General features: G+C 46.5%; 1 long non-coding RNA gene across 1 annotated transcript; it reads left to right on the plus strand.

Moving 5' to 3' along the window:
- Positions 1-15: 15 nt before the first annotated feature.
- On the plus strand, positions 16-5,265 carry LOC120513262. Its single transcript, XR_005630226.1, has 3 exons — positions 16-304; positions 3,737-3,799; positions 4,938-5,265. It is a non-coding gene; the product is annotated as an uncharacterized LOC120513262 (long non-coding RNA).
- The last annotated feature ends 1,578 nt before the right edge of the window (positions 5,266-6,843 follow it).

Genomic DNA, 6,843 nt, shown 5'->3' on the forward strand with positions numbered 1-6,843 from the left:
ATGGGGCCGGGGAGCGCTCCCGTCCCTCGGCAGCGCCCCGGGGTCCGGGACAGTGCCCCTCGTCCCTCCCGGAGAACAGCCGGAGCCTCTCTCCGACGGGGCGGCGGTGTCTGCTGAGGAAAACCTCGCAGGAAGCGGGCGGCCCCGGCCACCGGCGGCGGCCCGGTCACCACGTCCCGCCTCACGGCCCCAACGAGCCGGGCGGGGACCTAAAATAAGAACAGGGAGGGCGTTTGATAAATTCCTTCGACCCGCCTGTCACTGAGGCAATGGCCAGAACACCACCGAAAGAGGAGAGCATATGGTACAGCACGGCTCGTTTGTATTTTTAAGGAGTTTCATTATATAGAAATCAAGCAATCTATCTATAAAAATATAAGTACAAGTTCTAAGTAGGGAGAGAAATACACAGCACCTGCTCGTGAGCACAAACTACCATTGAAAATCACTCGTTTCCACCTTAAAACCTCAGGCACACCTGTGGCGGCAGTGCAGCTGCAGCCAAAGCCATTACAACTGTGGTGTTTTGGGGTTGTAATCGATGCTGTGCTGCTCAGGTGGAAATTGATGGAAACACTGAAATTTCACGGTGAGCAGTGGCATAACTCAAGCTTTTCTGTCAAAAGAGCTTTGCCTTTTTATTTTGTGCCTTTTTCTGCCTGGGGTTGAGCAGGAAAACAAGTGCTCTACTCACTCCATTTAGCTCCTCAGGGCTCAGGATCCTCAGTGAGTATCACCTTAGAGGCAGGATCAGAAATAATTTCTTCCAAACCATTAGCTAATTGTGGCCAGAGGTTTGCAGGTGTAAAATCACCTGAGGTGGGGTGGGAGGGCTCATATGCTGGATCTGCATTTTGAATGTGATTGAAATTACAATTTCAGTGTTGAAATCAGATCTTCTTTCTCAATGCTCAGCCTGGCTGTGGCAAGAACCAAAACCACTCCTGAGCAGCACTTCATAACAGGCCAAGAGGCAGAGGAAAGAGGTTTAATGGTACACAGAGCACACTGGAACTTTAAAAACATCAAGACAGGCACTTTGCTAATAACTGCAAATCAGTCCTAATGGTGAACAAGGGGATGTCTCCTTTGCACATTACACTGTCCCATAATTACATCTCCATGATCTGACATCACCAAAAGAACCTGAGGCTGTTATGGCATTGCCTGTTTGGAAACCTCAAGAAAAAGAATCAACTACAACTTTTAGAATGAAATAAGCTCTTGAGGCACTGTGAGTTTTCATTTCCAGCAAAGCAATTTTAATTTTTAATTTGTTCAAACCATTTTAGCTGGAAACCCTTGGATTTCAAACAAAGAATGGTTATTTTGGCAGAACTGAGGGGTTTATTTTCTGCAGTGAGTCTCCCCCAGAGATTCAGCATGCCCCTGTCAGTGCAAAACTGATGAGAAGAAATCCTTTGGTTCGTGTCTTTCAACACTTCTGCTGGTTTATTCAAGTTCTTGCTCAAGTTGCTGCACTGATGGGAATGAGGAGCCCTCAGAAGAAAATCCTGCAAGCAGTTGCAAGTGCCTATTGCACAAACAGACTGAAAATACTCCAGTTGTGAACCAAGACACAGGAGCTACACCAAGGCACGAGAACATCTCGTTGCACAGGGCCCTAACCTGAGCTCAGAAGCACTCAAAAGCCAAATGAATTGTGCTGTTCCCAGAGCAGATGCACCCAAAAGCACTGGCACTTAGTGGTCCATCCTGGCTACCAAATGGCCACCTGTTTCACAGGACATTTAGGGCCATTCTTAAGGCACCAAGGACGTGCTTCTCTGGTCACTCTTTGTACCCAGCACCAGCTGGAGGATGCAGCAACAGTGGCAGGTACAGGGATGAGAAGCAGCCCTCCCAAAATCAGGCTGCTAATCTGACTTGCACCCCAATTTTTCAATAATTCACTTTTCCTCCCCCCCAGGGAACTGCTCTGTATCAGATACAACTCAGGGCTGCAGTGGTTTAGGCTCCAGAATGAAAATTTTGGTTTAATTTAATGTGTGCTCAGCCCTGAATTACAGCTGTGTAGTTGCAGGCAGGTCCCTGAAGCAGCAGCACTTGGGGCACACTGTGAGGGGCAGGATATTTACTGTCACCCTGGGGCTTGTGAACATTATTGCTGACATGAAAAGGTTTTCAAAATAACTGCTAGAATTGGCTGTGTAATGGGATTTGTAGTAAATATTATCTGCATATCTATGAGTACATAAATTACATATGATGCAGAATGTACATTTTCACCCCCAGTGTGCTGCAGTCAGCATTGCTCAAACTTTCTGTTTCACTTTCTGCTCAGTTCAAGAGCAGATCCCCTGCTCTCTGTTAAGACTTGTGACATGGTGGCTCTTTGGCATCTTCAGATGAACTTTTTTAAGCTTTTCAGACAAATGGATTCAGTCCAGGTCAGCAGTGATCAGAGAAGCAGCCACTGAGGCCAATTCCAATGAGGAAGGTTTGGGTTTGCACCAATTTCTTGTGTTAATCTCCCTTCTGGATGACAGAGCTTTGTGTAAACTCAGCACAAAGACTTGAAAGGACCAAGCAAAGAAAAATGCAGCATTTTCCTCAAAAGAAGCTTGGTTTGTTTTCCTGTCAAGTGTGAATTTTGGGATGGTACAGGCCACTATATCCATCTCCTCCTGTAAGCCTGCCAGGAAAATGAGCCTGTTTCCATTCAGTCACTCACATGGCACAAGTTTGAGCAGTATAAACCAAAATCCATCTGGTTCTCCTGGGGAGTGAAATGAATTATCATTTCCAAGAAGAATCACCATCATTCAGCCAGGGCACTGGGCATTAAAGAATCTCTGAACACATTCAAAATACAGTTCCCATCTAAAACCACTAATCCCTGTGCTTTGATTTCCTGAAGCATGGTGCAAGGTAATGTGGAACTCCTGTTTTATAAAATACCTGCTAAACTACTTGGGACAGAACAAGTCCAGGGATTGAGAAACAAAACTGCAGCTGAATCTGCCTCTGCCTCCTGCCACAGCTCTGACTTCCCAGGTTTCAAGGATTTAATGTGGCACAGTTCCATGAAGGACTGGTTTATTGATCTAGTTCTGGGCTGGGTTTTAACCCCAGTTGTGCCTCTTTTACCTGGGCTGCAGAAGGAGAACAAGCTCTGCTTGGCTCCTCAGACTCTTCTGGATTAACTGACCCCAAACCCCCTGCAGGTCCTGTCATGGCATTTGGAATAACACTGCGTGGATGTTTAATGGACAGCTCATTGCAATACCTTTTGCCATGTGGATTTAAACAGACAGGGAAACTGCTTCTTCCCCTAATTCTTCATCTTTCCTGCTGCTGTAAATAAATTTAACAATGAGGCCATCAGGAGTCTTTACAAATTTAAGTACTTACTGAAGCTTTTGGTCCCTGTGCTCCTGCCAGCTCTTCCATTTCTGCCAGGACTTAATGGCAGACTTTACTTATTCCCACTTGTTTGCATGTCAAACCAGTTCCAGGAGGGATGTGATGGGAAGAATTTTGTGATTTTAGGTTAAATTCTTGCTAGAAGGAGCTCTAGCACCAAGGAACACTGGTTTATCCTGGGAGAATGAGTGTCCAGGCAGAGAAAATCCTCTCCTGGCCTGGGCTGCATCAAACCACAACATCAGCCATAGAGGGCCCCAGGGAAGATGCAGGTGAAGTGTAAAGGGAGGTAACAGAGAAACAAAAGATTCTGAAAACAGAGAGAGAACAAATTATTTTTTTTCCCTAGAAGAAAACCTGCTGATGAAAGAAAGGAAGACCCATGTTTCGCTCAGTCCAGAAGCATCAGGAGGTGAGCAGTTCCGGGTAGAGAGCAAAACAGATTTTAGCATCCTTTTCTTCCCAAACAATAGGGGGGAAAACCAGCTGGAAAGGACTTACTACAGGACAATTCCAATAAGCAGCCAAACTTCCACAGATTCTCTGAAATCTCAGGAATTTTTGAGCCCAGGAGTTATTGGGAAAGAACATGATTTCAGTGGGTAAGGTTTGGGCAGACCTAGAACTGCCCTGGGAGGAACTTTCACTGAGCAGAGTGTTGGGCAGAGCCTTTTGAAGGTGCTGTAAATTTTGTTTACTGCCTCATCCAATCCAGCAGGTCCTTTTTCTCATGCCTCTGGATCCTGGAGGGGTCTGTTTCACATAGTGCTCGGATTCTGGAGTCCTGTGCTGTGCCCTTAATGCAGATTGACTGTGTCTCTTAAGGAAATCTATTTAAGCTCCATGCAGACCCTATTTGTACAGTAAGAATAATTCTGACTCACTTCACAACAAGAGCAGGAAGATTAATTAATAACTTCAGAAGTGCTAAACATTATTAATGGCTCCCAAGTTTTCTCTCTTGGAGACAGTGGCCATTTCTTCCCATAATGTTTTAAACAGTTGCTGCTCAAGGAGCTTAAGAGTGCAGATTCCTGGCTTGTGGTTTATCCATAAATCACAGACCTGGAGCCTACCCAAGACACTCTTGATGGTCTTAGCAGGAAGTCTGGACAAGAGAAAACTGTTCTCAGTCTGGCCCCTGAACCACTTCATGGCCAGTCCAGTTTCAACGTCCCACACCAGACAGGAGAGGGATTCTGTCCAAGTTTGAAAGCACGAGGTCTCCAGAATGTCCTTTCAAACTGCATTTCACTCCCCATATTTTTTTTTTCCATCTTCTGCCCTGGAGAATATAGGTTTGATTTCACAGCTGATGAGCCTGGGCAGGGCAGGAGAGGAAGCCACGCTGTTTATCACCAATGGCTTTTCAGCACACAAAGTTTAACTTGTAGAGAAAAATTAACAACCCCCCCTCTCAAAACCCCAGGAACCTAATGCAAAATAAGGTCAGAAAAAAAAAAAAATTAAATCCAGTAGATCAATTTTCTGCACAAAGCAACATTGTTTACAGGAAACTATTTACCAAAGAGCCTCTGTTGTGTTTTCAGACACGGAATCATCATCCAGACAGCAGCTACAGAGCAACTTGCCTGTGTTCCTATCAGCACTTCAGTTTGTGTTCATCAACATGATGCCATAGATCCACCTTTTCCACTAGGATCTGCTCTGTTAGCCAGGAATATCATCCTCACACACCAGCATTCCCTGCAGATGTTTGCAAAATAAAAGGGAGAGCTGAGTCCCAGAGGTGAGGATCCAGTGGCTCGGACAAAGCAGCGTGAACATGTGAGATTTGGGCCCAAGCACCCTCCTGATCCTGCTGCTGTGGCTCCTTGCTGCATCACCTCCTCTCACCACGTTTGATGGGCACAGGGACACAGGGTAGGTGTGCACTCCAGTAACAGACATCCTATTGGACATTTTATTCACAAATCCCTCATGGCAAACAATGAGCACCTGAAGGGCTGCTGGGATTCCTGGAGGATTCACAGGATGGGGAGGTTAAAGATGTGTCAGGCACTTCATGGCCAGCTCACTCCAAGCACACTCTGCTTCTCAGTGCAGCAAAGGTTGAAAGCTGGGATTCCTGGAGGATTCACAGGAAGGTTAAAGATGTGTCAGGCACTTCATGGCCAGCTCACTCCAAGCACACTCTGCTTCTCAGTGCAGCAAAGGTTGCAAAGCAGCATCCAGCCTCAGCTCATTTTATCAACTCTCCTATTTTTAGGCACTTTATCAGGTGTGCAGCTTGCAGGATACCACACTCATCTGCTGTGCTGCTCACAGCACAAATCTCCAAAGGTTTTATTTGCTTCAGTCCATGTTACAATCACAGAATCATTTGTGTTGGGAAAGATCCTCAAGTCCAGCCATTAACATAGCACTAGCCCATGTCCCAAGTGCCACATCCACATGTCTTTTGAATCTCTCCAGGGATGGTGACTCCACCACTGCCCCAGGCAGCTGTGCCAGTGCCTGACCACCCTTTCAGTGAAGGATTTTTCCCAATATCTGATCTGAACCTGTCTTGGCATAACCTTGATTGAGGCCATTCTCTCTCATCCTATTCCCTAGGAACAGAGCCTGACTCCCACCTGGCTGTCCCCTCCTGTCAGGAGTTGTGCAGAGCCAAAAGGTCCCCTTGAGCCTCCTTTTCTCCAGGCTGAGCCCCCCCAGCAGCTCCAGCCCTTCTCCAGCTCTGTTCCCTTCTGTGAACATGCTGCAGCCCCTCAATGTCTTTTCTTGTTGGGAGGGACCAGGACTGCCCCAGGGCTGGAGGTGCCTCAGCAATGCTCAGGGGGACAGTCACTGCCCTGGTCCTGCTGGCACAATGTTCCTGACAGGATGTATCACCAGTGCTGTAGGATGGAGAAGATGGCTCCTTGATTGTCTCAGCACCCTCTAAACTGTCACTATTTTTTTCCTCTTCTGGATCTGAATAAAAATAAAATGTTAGGTGATGTTAAACTGCTCATATGGTCCCCCAAGCTGCAGGAATTTTTCACTCCTCTGTGTACAGCCAGGCTTCCTGTAGCTTAAAGAGCTGGAGGTTGTCCTGTCCATCACAGCTCCAAAACAGTTAACCAAACCCAGTCCCAGCATCTTAATCTGGCAATTTAAAGATAAGCTACACAAATACCAGGGCTGCTCAGAGCCCCACTGAGCAGGGAAAGGATTCTTATAAACCATTTGCATGGTTACTGTAAAGCAGACACAGAGGGAATCTAGCATGGCACTTCTGTGTGAACCACCACTGCTTGATTCAAACCAAGGGCCACATCCCATCTTCAGAGACAAAACTAGCAGGGTTCACAGCTACACATTCTCCTGCTTTCCCATCCCGTAAAGCAGACACAGAGGGAATCTAGCACTTCTGTGTGAACCACCACTGCTTGATTCAAACCAAGGGCCACATCCCATCTTCAGAGACAAAACTAGCAGGGTTCACAGCTA

The sequence above is a fragment of the Passer montanus genome, unplaced genomic scaffold (genome assembly GCF_014805655.1).
Source record: "Passer montanus isolate IOZ18808 unplaced genomic scaffold, ASM1480565v1 scaffold8, whole genome shotgun sequence".
Taxonomy (NCBI): domain Eukaryota; kingdom Metazoa; phylum Chordata; class Aves; order Passeriformes; family Passeridae; genus Passer; species Passer montanus.